Here is a 15,444-nt window from a genome sequence, read left to right on the forward strand (position 1 = left end):
TTTACCAATACTTCTAGCATGTCAATTATTGTTTTTAAAGGTAATTACTGCTTTCATGGAGTTCTAGCTCAGAGCCAGGTACTTAGAAGGTGCATAATAACTAAATTTTGAATAAAACAATCTATACTGATAATAGAAGGCACTGAAGATGAGGCAAAAAAATGAGGTCCTAAGTTGAGGGCCACACAACTGTTCTCTGTCATACTCCCTTAAATGGCCCCCACTGCAGCTCAGAAAAAACTTTTTCCTGCAGAAGATGCCCTGTTCTTAGTGTAGCTCATAGAAGTTTACAGATTAGGTAATTAAGGGGTAGTGAGTAAGCAGTCCCTTGTGATTGTAAGGAATGTGTGTTGTTGCTTTTTATTTTACAAAGAATGCATATTCATTTTTTAAGTGTTAAAAAAAACACAAAAAACAAACACCTACCAAAGGGAAAAATGGAAGAAAGGGGGAAAAAAATCATTTGTGTGCTTATCATGCAAAGATCACTTTTAATATGTTGTTATGTATCCTTCTAATCTTTTTTGAGCATAGGGACTTTTGGGAGGGTACATATTTTTGTCATAATTGTACTGTGAGTACAATTTTGTTTTACATTATATCATAAATATTTGCATGTTTTTATAGCTTATAAGAAGAAAATCAGCTAACTGATAGTTCAAGGAATAATAAAGTTATTCCATGGTCTACAACCCAAATAAATGTGAGGAAAACAGATTAACGGAACTTAAGAACTAACTGTCTCAGTTTGCTTTTTTCACAGCATCTTTGTCCCTATTTGGGTTTCTTTTCCTATCCAGTGTCACTCTTTCCTCAGTACCTTGTCTGTTATGTCTTGCTTTCTCCCCTTCCCTGCTTTCTAAAAAGTGTATTTTATCTTAACTACTATTTAATGAAAATGAAGTACACTTTGAGTATTTCTTATATGTGGCCAAAGTTCTGTTCTTTATTTTTCTTTATTTTTTGTTCTTTATTTTTGATATCAGATACATTTAATCTGTAATGAATTGCTCAACAAAAGTAGCGCACATAGCTTGGCTGTTGTGAATATTGCTGCAAAGAACATGGGAGTGCAAAGAACATGGGAGTGAAAATAGTAATTTCACTTCCTTTGGATATATACCCTAAATTTAGTCTGCGCTAGACTTTGAGGGATTCCAATAAGTAATTTATGTGAAAATATAAGACATTGTTTTTTTAAAAAATAAGGCAATCCTAAACTTCCTGGCACTGCTGCTTACTGTGTGACCTTAGGCAAATATATGTCTTCATCTATAACTTGAGGTTAATTAAGATTAGTTGCCATGGCATATAAAGTGCCTGGAACAAAGAAAGTAATGAATGTGTCAGTTCTCTGCCTGTTTGCCTGCCCTGCTACCTCTTAACTAATTCCCTTTCTCTTAATTTTTGTCAACAGAGAGCGAAAACATTTTAAGTAAGGAAGAAGAAACTTCTTGACCTATTGACAAATAAGTAGTTGACTTTTTATAAGAAAGTTATCTTCATAAATTATAACTTCAGCCTTCAGTTCTGGGCTCTGGAATATGCCTTCTCCAACAGCATTTGTTTGGCAATGTTTAATAGAGCCATAACTATCTTATTTTATGTGAGAGTTACATTGTATTTCTCTTACTCTAAAAACCTATAAGGAAGGGATTATGCATCACATTTTTTACAGTGTTGAATGCGATGCCCATCATCTAAAAGTTAATAAGAACACTTAGAGAACGTTAAATTAATATAGATAAAAAGAGTGCTTAGAGTTTTGTTAATTGTTCTTTACTTGATAAATGACCTTCAACATACTCCCTCCAGTGTATGTTTATTTAAGACTAAACTAATCCTGTGCTGAAATACGATTACCCTTTGGATACGCTCTGGTTGTTCATTGCCTTCCTGTCTTTAATAAAAAGCTTTCACTTTCCTGCTCTTCAATAAGTTACTAAAGGAAGCAGACACTTTTCTGGACAGTCTCTATTTGATAAATGATCATGTCATGCTATCACTTAGAGGAGTGCTGCAAAATACTAAGGAGCAAATTCTATTTCCCCTGCAGGGCTGATGCCTAAGCTCCTGTATAGGCATCTGCAGCACAGCAATGCTCTCTCTACCATTAATGATGACCGCTGATGAACCTGTATTTGACCAGCATACTCCAATCTTTATCGGAAATGTCTGGACCAGCCGTCCTTACTAAATCTAAAGACAGCCATTTGTCATCCTTCTGACTGCCTGTCATCATCTGCCTGGGAAAATCTATAATTTTTGGCTTGTTCCTGACTCAACTGTGCAATGAATAAATTTATCTTTGGGTCACTCTGCTTGTCAGGATCAATATTGAGCAGAGGTTGAATAAATTAGAAACTGAGAAAACATGACAGGCCGTAGAAGTTTGTTCATTTGTGTCTTATAAATCAGATATTTAGTTCATATAAGAGGCAAACATGTCAAGTTTTTTATTTCCCTCATTCATACTGAAGATTCTATACCTCATGATAAATGGTCATCAGAAAACCAATGAAGTAAATCACTAATATATCTGACTTTGAGATGAACTTTTCAGATCAATTGTATTGATTTAGCAAACTTTACAGACTTAAAAACTGTAGGTAAAGATTAAACTTTTTTTTGTTCTTCAAGTTTTATACATTATTGGAGCCATGATATTTATTTGACTTAATAGTGTCAGCAAGCTATATAATGCTGGCCCTAGTGAAGGTCATGGCTCTACTTAGCCTCATCAGGCTACTTGTACAAATGCAAACGTTTTATTGTAAATTGTTGTTAAAGTATCTAATAATTTTTATACATTGATGAATATCTGTTTAAAGGAGGTACAGGAAGAACATGCAAAGACATGTTAACCAAAAGTAAATGTCATTTAAACTAGAGCCCTGTAAGTTAAAGGAGTTTCTACACTATGGAGTATTGTTTGGCCTAAAACCTCTCTTTCACCTTCTCTTCAGTGGTTGACATTGCCACCAATTTTACTGAGGAGAAGTGGGTCATCCGTCCACCAAGTTTTCTCAGTTATCTGCCTTTGATTTCACACTTCCTTTTTCATTCTTCTTTTCCATTTTTCTCAGCAAAGGAAGAGTCACACCTCTTTCCCCAGGTTAAGTAGTTCTTTTGATCGCAGCCTTTTCTTCCTGGGATCTTCTCTCCCTTCCATTTCCATTTCCAGTATCTCCCTCTTATCTGGATTTTATTTTGTCTCTTACCTACCATTGCCAAACTTCTTGAAGACTGATCCGGACTAATGCTTCTCAAACTTTCATGTGCTTAAGAATCCTGAGTGATCTTATTTAAATGCAGGTTCTGATTTGTTAGGTCTGAGACAGAAGCTGAGATTCTGCATTTCTGCTGCTGCTGCTGGTCTAGGTCCCCACTTGGAGTTTGCCTAGTCTACTGCATGGTTATAGTGTGGATAACAGCTGGTTGCTTCTTCAACCACTGGGCACTCCTGCAATCTGCTGCCACTGAAAAGGCATTGCTAACCTTATCACTGATCCACACATTGCCAATCACATACTTTCCCAGTCTCAATTCTTTGGAATATCGTACCCTGGTCACCACTCCCTTCATGGCTTTGTGATTCTATGTTCTTGCATGGATCCTTCATGAATCTCTGACTCCACAAGTAACAAACCTCTGACTACAGAAATCTCCAATGTATGAAAAGGCTGTTTCATACATTGGGGAAAACTCTATTAAAGTTTCCACCATCTCTCACTTCCTAACTAACCTGGTCTCTTCCAGTCTGTTCTTCGTATTGTAGCCATGTGGATCTTTTCAAACCACTAATCTCAGCCACATACCAAGAACTGAACATCTAACTAATAAAACATCTAACTAATAGAAGCAACTACTAATAAAACATCTGACTAATAGAACATCTAACTAATAAAAGCAATGCTATAGGAACATCTATGCAGTGACAGTCTTCCCCATAATGCATCAGCATGTTTCCAGAGAGCGAGAGCTCTCACTGGGGAGCAGGAGCGTATGTCCTTGGTGGGAGAACCTTGGGGACCAATTCACTTGATTCCTTTTCTATCATCTATGTTTATTCCTTTCAAACAGTGTTTGTTTCCCTTCCCTGGACCACAGCAGAATGTAAAATCACAGCTAGAAAAAAGTTTGCCTCCTGTAACCCATTGCTTTCTCTATTTATACTTAGACCCTTTATAGAAAAAGATTGGCCACATTTATGATAATAGTCAAACTTCTGTTACCCTAAAGAAAGAGAGGTCATCTATTCACAAGAGGAAGAACCAAATTATGTGGGAGGCCAAGCTGAGCATTTCTTTGTACTCTCTCCCCTCCCAACTATAGGCAATTTTGTCGATGATAGTAGTTTTAGTGACCACTTAATATGCTGAAGATTCACATTTATGTATCCTCTGAGCTCTGGCCTCATATGTCCAATTATGTACTTGACATTTTCTCTGGAACATTTCAAAGGTACTTCAAACCCTACATTACCAAAACTCATGATGTCTCAAACTTGACTCTTGACTTCTTTATTTCTCATTGTGCAAGGCAAGAAGCCCAGGAATCACTCTTGACCTCTCCTTCTCCCATGCTCCCTATATCCAACGCACAACCAGGTCTTATCCACTTTACTTCCTCAACAGCTCTCCAATCTGTCCACTCCATTTCCATCCCTACCTTATTAAAGTTTCCATCATCTCTCACTTTGTAACTAGCCTGGCCTCTTCCAGTCTGTTCTTCACACTGTAGCCATGCAGATCTTTTCAAACCGCTAATCTTCAATTACTTCACTCCTGGCTTAAACACCTCCATTGGCTCCTCATTGTTCTTAGGATAAAGACAAAACTCTCTTTCATGCCTATGTGGCCCATCTACCCACTGGCCTCTGCACTATGTTCCACCTTCATTATCTCAGCTTCTTATCCTTCATATTTGCCATGCTCCAACCTGCCCCAGGACCTTGGCACATGCTGTTTTATTTGCCCGATAAGTGTTTCTTTTCTCTCAGAGCTCAGCTATCCCTTCCTTGGAGAAGCCTTTAGTGACCTCTCTAACTAGGACAGATCCCTCTCTTATAATAGGCTCGCAGAGCCACATACTTCATTTTTGTGGTACTTGTGCAATTTTATATTTGTTTTGGGATGATTATGTGCTTAATGTTTCTCTTCCCCTGAATGTTGAGAATTCCTCAAGGCCAGGGATCATATCTGTTTTCTGCTTACTCTTGTGTCCCCCATTGTCTAGCAAGTACTGCCACATAGTAGGTGTTTTCAATGAATGTATAAGAGATGAATGAATAAATGAATGAATGAATGAATGAACAAGAGAGGGGCAGGTGACCTAAGGCTAGAAGCAGGATAGGAATTATAGGGAGAAATAAGATGGAACCATTTTTGAAGAAGTTGCTAATTAGAGGTGCTGCAGACATGGAAAGAGAGAGAAAAGAAAGACTATTTTCTCTTTTCTTCTGTTTCCTCCTCTGTCCCTTCGCTCCATTTATATATCCTCCTGTATAGAAGTCCCTGCCCTGGACCAGTTTTGGATTAAGGAATAGCAGAGATGAAGGCAGAGTTAGAGGATCTTGGTGGTAAGGAGTCCTTGGCAGTTGTGGGTCTAAAGATGTGAGGAGAGGAGAGGGAATGAAATCTCAAGCACCAGGAGGGCCAAAAGTTGCTTGGCTACCCAGCTTCTTACAGGTCTATATCCTGTGCCTCAGCCTCTAATGCAGCCACTCCCTTGTGGCTCTAGGACCCTCAGTAAGCTAGGGCATGGCATTGTTTCAGAATGCCTATATTTCCCGGAAACCCAGTTCTCTCTTTTCTTTCCACAGAGCTCAAGAATTTCAGTCCCTTGGTAGCACTTTTCCTTGCTACATGTGTTCCTTTAAATATCTTCCTTTCTCACTGCTCAAACAAGAATCTTGGTTGAAAGATCCCATCCTAAGGGATCATTATTTTTTCATATTTTCTTAAAGCAGTCACTTACAAAATGTGTCTTCTATGCCAAAAGATATATAAATTCAGTTTGATGGAACAAGACTACAAGAAGACAATTTGTAAATACACACAAATTACTAACATGTTTTAGTTTATAATACTTCGCAAAAATCTATCTGCAATATTGATTAACAGGACTTTCATAGTATGGAGTAATCTATTACAATATTTATAATAATACAATGAGTGTGACTAAGGTTCCTTTTAAAAACACATTTGAATATTAATTTTAAATTTTGAATTTTTACTTTTAGAGATAATGGTAAATTATCAGCAAAAGTAATAACTTTAAAATGATAATTTCCTGTGTAAGAACTACACTAGTTATTTCCTGTATTTTCTGTAGGCACACTTAAGAAACTTATATCCATATAAAAGCAGCTGCTCTAAGTGCTGAAAACCTTGGGTAATTACAGTGGTTTTGTTAGGATTCTCTAATGATGTCTATTTCTTTTTCCCCATGGCACAAAGCTGTCTGTTGCTGACGATTCAGGATGGATGTCAGTGACCTTGTATATGGCATGAGAGATTTTTCGCCTATAGCACAGGGTTTGATGTCAGTAGCTTTTGGACAATGTCAGTGAACAAAAAGAAGGAAAAAATTAAAGCCAAATATAGAGATGCTGACCCCAGGAATACATAACAGAAAAACGAGTTAATATTCTGATGCTAGGCTTCAACATGTCCTTTGACTAAGGCTTCAGAAGATTATTTAAAACGAACCACAAAAAGCACATTTAAAACATATTCTGGGCAATGTCTATATTCAGAATGCCAAGAAGCTGTGTCCAGGCATTTTTAATTGTTGTGTCTTCATGGTGGAAGTAAAAGAACTTAAGATTTTATTCTTACTCCTTGGATATCTTCACTTTATGGGAGGGAAAAGCAACTTTTGGTATATACCAGCAGCTGGAACTCAGTGAATGGTTTGCATTCCTTCTCTAGAATATTTTTTTGTGCCCTTCTTCATTCGTTCTATAAACATATAGTAGGTGCCTGTTATGTGCCAAGCACTGGGCTGGGCTCTGGGTAACCCTGAAGTAAATAAATCAAAATTCCTTGCATTCAAAGCTACTCAGTCTAATGAGGGATATGGTGATACACAATAACAAGGTTATATTAATCAAGTTTCCTCACCAACCATTCTCTATTTAAATTATGTTAAAAAATTAAAGTGAGATAATCAACACAGTTAAAATATCAAATAAGATCACAGGGTTTATAACAAAACTTAAAGAGTAGTCAGGGCTTATAACAAAACCACTTTCAACTTCTTCAGCTATTTCTACACACATTTATGTCCACATTTCTAAATAACAATGGCTATTTTTGATTTTTAAATCTTAAATATTTATCTACTAAATTTCTACTATGAAAGATGATGATTTAATTCTCATAAGTACTACCTCCAACCCCTACTACACTTCCCTTCTCCCACTATGTCAGTAGAGTTATACTAACATTGTTAATTAATTTTCACTGAGTGTATTATTATTATTATTATTTGAGACAGAGTCTCACTCTGTCACCCAGGCTGGAGTGCAGTAGTATGATCATGGCTCACTGCAGCTTTGACCTCCCAGGCTCAAGCGATCCTTCCACTGAAGCCTCCCGAATGGCTGGGACTCAGGCATGTACCACCATGCCTGTCTAATGTTTCTGTATTTTTTGTAGAGATAGGGTTTCACCATCTTTCCCAGGCTGGTCTCGAACTCGTGAGCTCAATCAATCCTCCTGCCTTGGCTTCCCAAAGTGCTGGGATCACAGATGTGAGCCACTGCACCTGACCAAGTTTCAGTGACTGTATTATTAAGCTCAATTAAGTATTCTTCACAGCTAAACTACATAGTACACTAGGATTGCTTCTTCTTTTCCCTAGAGTTAAAAATTGCCTAATTTCTTAGTTTTCTGTGTACTTAACCACAGTTCAGTCTGTTGCAACATGGGCTGGGTGCCTTCTAGCCTACAGTACAGCTGCTGTCCTAAGACTTACCTTTACTTCTGTGAATTTCCTTAGCTTTTCTACTGTTTCCTAGATACCATGTCTTCCCTTTTCCTAGTTTACTCTCCTGTTTAGGTGGAATACTCAATTTTTATGGGTCGTGCTTTTTGTGTTCTTTTAAAGAAATCTTTATTTTTTTCTAGAAGTTTTATATTTTAGCAGTTAAATTTGAATATGATCCATTTTGAGTAAATTTTTGTGCATGGGGTAAAGGGTGAAGGTTCACTTTTTCTATTTGGATATCCAGTTGTTCCACCATTTGTTGAAAACATTATCCTTTCTTCCATTGAAATATTGGAATTTTTGGCTGGGCGTGGTGGCTCACACCTGTATTTCTAGCACTTTGGGAGGCTGAGGCAGGTGGATCACTTGAGGTCAGGAGTTCAAGAAGAGCCTGGCCAACATGCCGAAACCCTGTCTTTACCAAAAATATAAAAAATTGGCTGGGCGTGGTGGCACGCGCCTGTAATCTCAGCTACTTGGAAGGCTGAGGCAGAAGAATTGCTTGAACACAGGAGGCGGAGGTTGCAGTGAGCTGAGATTGTGCCACTGCACTCCAGCCTGGGCAACAGAGCGAGACTCTTAAAAATCAGTTGACTCTATGTGTGAGTTTATTTATAAACTGTTCTGTTTCCTTAATCTTCATGGCCACCCTATGTCAATGCCACCTTGTCTTGATTATCGTAACTTTAAAGTTGTGAAATCAGGTAGGGTAAGTCTCCAAATGTATTTTATTTTATTTATTTTATTTTTGAGAAAGGATCTCACTTTGAAATCCAGGCTGGAGTGCAGTGCCATGATCATGGCTCTCTGCTGTCTCAACCTCCTGGGCTTATGAGATCCTCTCACCTCAGCCTCCTGAGTAGCTGGGACCACAGGCATGTTCCACCACACCCACCTAATTAAAAAAAAGAGTGATTCTCTAGCCTCAGACTCCCAAAGAGCTAGGATTACAGATGTGAGCCACTGTGCCTGGCTTTTTTTTTTTTTTCCCCCAAGAAACACGGTCTCACTTTGTTGCCCACGCTAAAGTACAGTGGCACAATCATGGCCCACTGTAGCCACGACCTCCAGGGCTCATGCAGTCCTCCCACCTCAGCCTTTTGGGTAGCTGGTACTATAGGCCACCATTCCCAGCTAATTTTTTTTAAAAAAACATCTTTTGGAGAAGGGGTCTTGCTATATTGCCCAGGCTGGTCTCAAACTCCTAGGCTCAAGCAATCCTCCTGCCTCATCCTCCCAAGGTACTGGGATTTTAAGTATGAGTTACCATGCCTGTAATGGTTTTACCAATTGGTTCTTTTTACGCCCTTTCTTATAAATTTTAGGATTGATTTGACAATTTCTAAGAGAAAAGAATCTGAGATATTGATTGGGATTATGTTGAATGTATAGGTCAATTGAAAAGGAATTAGCACTTTAAGAATACAGAGCCTTCAACCATGCATGTGTAGGGGCAGGCAGTATATGAGAAATCTCTGTACTTTCCTTTCAATTTTGCTATGAACCTAAAATTAATCTAAACAATAAAGTCTATTAAAATAAAAAAATCAAAACCAGAAAAAAGTCTATTAAAACAAAAAATCAAAACCAGAATACAGTCTGCTAATACACGAAAATGGTATCTCTCCATTTATGTAGATCTTCTTTAATTTTTTCCAATATTTTGTGTTTTTATTTTACAGCTCTTGCACATAGTTTCAAAAATGTATCCCTAAGTATTTTATGTATCTTGATGAAGTTATAAATGCCATTTAAAAAAAATGCATTTCTAGTTGTTCACTGCTAGTCAATGGAAATACAGTTACGTTTAGCATATTGACCTTGCCATTAAGCATATGGCTTTGCTAAATACACGCCATAAGTTCTAATAGCTTTTTGCAGATTTCTTATCATTTTATATGTACCCAATCACATAGTCTGCAAATAAAGAACATTTTGTTTCTTCTTTCTCAAGCAATGTCATTTGTTTCATTTTTTGGCCTTATTGCACTGGCTAAGACAGGTGCAACTCTAAAGTTGAGTAATGTGGTATAGCAAACATCCTTCCTTTATTCTTAATCTTAGGGAAAGCATTCAATCTTTCATCATTAAGTATGTTGTTATGTAGATTTTATATAGATGCCTATTATCAGGTTAAGTTCCTTTCTATTTACAGTTTGCTGATAATTTTTAAAATCATACATGGTGCTGAATATAATGCATTTTGTGCATCTATTGAGATGATCATATAATATTTCTCCTTTATTCTGTTTGGTGAATTACATTGATTTATTTCTGAATGCCAAAACAATCTTGCATTCCTGAGATAAGCCTCACCTGGTCATTGTGTGTTATCTTTTTATATATTGCTGGACTTGATTCGCTAATATTTTAGTAGGGATTTTTGCTTCTCTGTTCATAGGGTATATTGCTCTTTAGTGTTCTTGTAATATTGCTGGTTTGATAACATGAGTTGGGAAGTAGTCCCTGCTTCTCTGTTTTCTTTCTTTTTTCTTTCTTAGACAGGGTCTCACTTTGTTCCCCTGGCCAGCTGGAGAGCAGTGGCATGATCTCAGCTCACTGCAGCCTCGACTTCCCGGGTTCATGCGATCCTCCCACCTCAGCCTCCTGAGTAGCTGGGACTACAGATGGGCACCACCATGCCTGGCTAATTTTTTTTTCTTTGAGATGGAGTCTCACTCTGTTGCCTAGGCTGGAATGCAGTGGCATGATCTCAGCTCATTGCAACCTCCGCCTCTTGGGTTCAAGAGATTCTCCTGCCTCAGCCTCCCAAGTAGCTGGGATGACAGGCATATGCCACCACACCCAGCTAATTTTTGTATTTTTAGTAGAGACGGGGTTTCGCCATGTTGATCAGGCTAGCCTCGAACTCCTGACCTCAGGTGATCCTCCTGCCTTGGCCTCCCAAAGTGTTGGGATTACAGGCATGAGCCCTGGCTAATTTTTGTATTTTTTGTAGAGATGGGGTCTCCCCACGTTGCCCAGGCTGGGTTTTGAACTCCTGAGCTCAGGAGATCTGCTCAGCTTGGCCTCCTGAAGCGCTAGGATTACAGGCATGAGCCACTGCACCTGGCCTTGCTTTTCTATTTTCTGAAAGTGTTTGTGTAAGATTGGTATCATTTCTTTCTTAATTGTGTGATAAAGTGCATCAGTGAGGTTATCTGGTCTTGGAGTTCTCTTTATGGTGAGGTTTTTATTTGTGAAATATGATGTATTTAATAGATACAGAGCTATTCAGACTTTCTGTTTCTTATGTCAGTTTTGGTATTTACGTCTTGCAAGGAATATGTTTTTAACTAAGCTGCCAACTTTATGGCATAAAGTTCTTTACAACATTCCCTTCTTATCCTTTTAACTGTAGTGACATATTTTTCATTCCAGATATTGTTAATTTGTGTTTTCTCTGTTTTCTTGAACAGCCTAGATTGTTTATTAATTTTATTAATATTTGCAAAGAACCAGCTTTTGGCATCATTGATTTTTCTCTAATGGTTGCCTGTATTTCTATTTCATTAATTTCTGCTGTTATTTTCCTTATTTCCTTCTTTCCTTCCTTTTAATTTCCTTCCTTCAAATTTAATTTGAATTTAATTTACATGTATTTTTCTTGCTTCTTGAGGTACAAGATTAGAGCATTGTTTCAATTTTTCTTCATCTTAAATTTATTATCATTATTGTTTGTATTTTTCCCTCATTCTTGTTGATATTTTATAATTTTTTTCTTTTCTACTATAATCGTTCAAAGCTATAACTTTCCCTCTAAGCATTACTTTACTGTATCCCACAAATTTTCAAATGTTTTGTTTTCATTTTTATTCAGTTCAAGTATTTTCTAATTTTCTTTGTGATTTCTATGGACTTTGTTTCATTCATATGGATTATGTTGATAATTTTGTTTTTTGAGATAGGGTCTCACTCTGTTGCCCAGGCTGGAGTGCAGTGGTGTGATCTCAGTCACTGCAGCCTCCACCTCGTAGGCTCAAACGATCCTCCCAACTCAGCCTCCTGAGTAGCTGGGACTACAGGTGTGCACCACCATGCCTGGCTAATTTTTGTATTTTTAGCGGAGACAGGGTTTCACTATGTTGCCCAGGCTGGTCTTGAACTCCTGGGTTCAAAAATTCCACCTGCCTCAGCCTCCCAAAGTGATAGTATTACAGGCGTGAGCCACTGCACCCAGCTCTAAATATTCTAACTCTTATTTTAAGGTAGAATGTTCTATAAGAGTAAATTAGATCAAGTTGGTTGGTTATGTTATACCTATCTTTTATATCATTACTGGTTTACTTTCTGCTTGTTCTATCAACTAATGCAAGAGAAATGTTGAAATCTCTGTTATAATTATGGATTTGTCCATTTCTTTTACTTCTGTGAATTTTTACTTCATGTAGTTTGTAATTCTATTGCTAGGAGCATAACTTTGAGGATTGTTATGTTTTCTTAAAGAATTGGCACTTTTTATCATTATAAATTTTCCTTATATATCTCTGGTAATATTTCTTGTCCTAGAATCTATTTTATTTTATATTAATGTAGCCATTTCATTTTTCATATGATTTGTGTTTGCAGTATATTTTTTTCATAATTTTATTTTTAACTCACATATCTTTATATATAAAGTGTGTTTCTTCCAGAGAGTACCACTGGATTTTTTTTTTTTTTTAAAGCATAAATAACAAGACCCAGGCTGCTCTCAAACTCCTGGGCTCAAGTGATCCTCCCACCTTGGCCTCCTAAAGTGCTGACATTACAGGTGTCACCGTGCCCAGTTAAGATTGGATTTAAAAAAAAATCTGGTCCTACTATCTCTGCCTTTTAATTGAACTATTTAAATTATTTACATTAATATAATTATTAATATTAATATTAATATATAATTATTGATATTGGCTGAGTTTAAGACTACTGTCTTGCTATTTGTCTTATCTGTTCTTTATTTCCTTTTTCTTTTCCTGTCCGCTACTTTTTTTTGGCATTTGAGTTTCTCTTAATTATTGGCTTATTAGTTGTAAAAATCTTTGACTATATTTTAGTAGTTGCTTCAGGGTTTAAAACAATCATTTTTAAATATGCACAGGCTACTATCAAATAGCATGGTACTACTTCATGTATAATGTAAGAACTTTACAACAATATACCACTATTTTCTCCATTCCTGTCATTTGTGCTATTGTTAGTTTATTTTACTTTTACATGTCATAAACCCCATGCTATATGGTTATTATTTATTTTGCCTTCATTTTATTGCATGTGTGGTTGCACACATCAGTGATCCCAGCTACAGTGAGGCTGTGGCAGGACGTTCACTTGAGCTCAGGAAATTTAGGCTGCAGTGAGCTGCGATCACACTACTGCACTACAGACTGGCCAACAGAGTAAGACCCTGTCTAAAAAAAAAAATTATCTCAGGTTTTATTTTTCTTTATTTTGCCTTCATTTTTTTGAAGGATGGTTTCACTGGACATATATAATTCTAAGTTGACAAGGGTGTTTTTCTTTTAGCATTTTAAATATGTTTCATGATCTTCTGGCTTGCATTGCTTTTGACAAGAAGCTTGTAATAATTCTTATCTTTCTATGTACATAAAATATCTTTTAAATATCTTTTCTTCTGGTAGCTTTTAAGATGTCTATATATATATTTTTTACATGGAGTTTCGCTCTTGTTGCCCAGGCTGGAGTGCAATGGCGCGATCTCGGCTCACTGCACCCTCTGCCTCCCGGGTTCAAGCGACTCTCCTGCCTCAGCTTCCCAATTAGCTAGGACTACAGGCATGAGCCACTACACCTGGCTAATTTTGTATTTTTAGTAGAGACGTGGTTTCACCATGTTGGCCAGGCTAGTCACCAACTCCTGACCTCGAGTCATCTGCCCGCCTTGGCCTCCCAAAGTGTTGGGATTACAGGCGTGAGCCACTGTGCCTGGCCGCTTTTAAGATATTCTTATTATCATTGGTTTTCTAGCAATTTTACTGTAGTGTACTTTGGTGTAATTTTCTTTGGGATTTTCCTGTTTGGGTTTTGTTGAGCTTCATGGATCAGGGATTAAAATTTTCATCAAATTTGGCAATTTTGGGGCCACTTTTTTTGTTGTTGTTCTGTGTTTGTTTGCTTGTTTGTTTTGTTTTGAGATAGGGGCTTGCTCTGTTGATCCCGCTTTTTTTTTTTTTTTTTTCAGTGTTTTTTTTTCCATGCTTTACTTTGGATAGTTCTAATACTATGTCTTTAAGTTCACTGATCTTTTCTTGTACAATGGCTAATCTACGTTTAATCCTAACCAATGAATTTTTTATTTTAGAAATATTTTTAGTCAGGCTTGGTGGCCTATACCTGTAATCCCAGCACTTTGGGAGGCCGAGGAGGGTGGATCGCCTGAGGTCAGGAGTTCGAGACCAGCCTGGCCAACATGGTGAAACCCCCATCTCTACTAAAAATACAAAAATTAAAAAAAAAATTAGCTGGGCGTGGTGGCGGGCGCCTGTAATCCCAGCTACTAGGCAGGGCTGAAGCAAGAGAATCGTTTGAACCCCGGAGGCGGAGGTTGCAGTGAGCTAAGATCGCACCATTGCACTTCAGCCTGGGCAACAAGAGCGAAACTCTGTCTCCAAAAAAAAAAAAAAAGAAAGAAAGAAATATTTTTTAGCTCTAGAAGTTATGTTTTCCCTACACTTTCTATTTCTCTTCCTTTTCTGTTCATGATTTCTTTAAATTATATGGTATATTTATAATTCTTTTTTTTTAAAAAAAGTCTTATCTCCTAATTCTATCCTTCATGTCATTTCTGGGTTGTTTTTTTTTTTTGACTGATTTTTCTCTGGTTATGATTTACATTTTCATGCTTCTTTTTTTTTTTTTTTTTTTTTTTTTTCACAAGACTACATCTGAAAGCAAGATTTTTGTGGTTCTTGTTTGCTGTTCCTCTCCCTGCACTGTGGTCAATATTCATCTTGTTTTTTCTCTTAGGGACAACAGGCCTGTGCTGCCTATTGTCCAAGGTCTGAAAAAGTTGTTTCACATATTTTGTCTAGGTTTCTCTTTGTTTTTATGGAGGGCGATTCTGGTCCTGGTTACTACATCATGGCCCATTAGATTATCTTAAGATATAATTTAAAAACATATTTCTCCATTTTCCCCCTATTGCTGTGGTCCAAATGTGTCCCCCAAAGTTCATATGTTGAAACTTTTTTTTTTCCCTGCTTTATTCTTCCTGGACATATGTTGAAACTTAATTGCCAATGCAGTAGTATTAAGAGATAGGCCTTTGGGGCCGGGCGCGGTGGCTCACGCCTGTGATCCCAGCACTTTGGGAGGCCGAGGCGGGCGGATCACAAGGTCAGGAGATTGAGACCATCCTGGCTAAGACGGTGAAACCCCGTCTCTACTAAAAGTACAAAAAATTAGCCGGGCGTGGTGGCGGGCGCCTGTAGTCCCAGCTACTCGGGAGGCTGA

General features: G+C 37.5%; 1 protein-coding gene across 3 annotated transcripts in view; it reads right to left on the minus strand.

Annotated features, from left to right (window-relative positions):
* The window catches only part of PPP1R42 (protein phosphatase 1 regulatory subunit 42), a 64,143-nt gene that overhangs the window by 24,551 nt on the left and 24,148 nt on the right, over window positions 1-15,444 (minus strand). The gene's annotated exons all lie outside the window — the stretch shown is intronic.

The sequence above is a fragment of the Pongo abelii genome, chromosome 7 (assembly GCF_028885655.2).
Source record: "Pongo abelii isolate AG06213 chromosome 7, NHGRI_mPonAbe1-v2.0_pri, whole genome shotgun sequence".
Classification (NCBI taxonomy): domain Eukaryota; kingdom Metazoa; phylum Chordata; class Mammalia; order Primates; family Hominidae; genus Pongo; species Pongo abelii.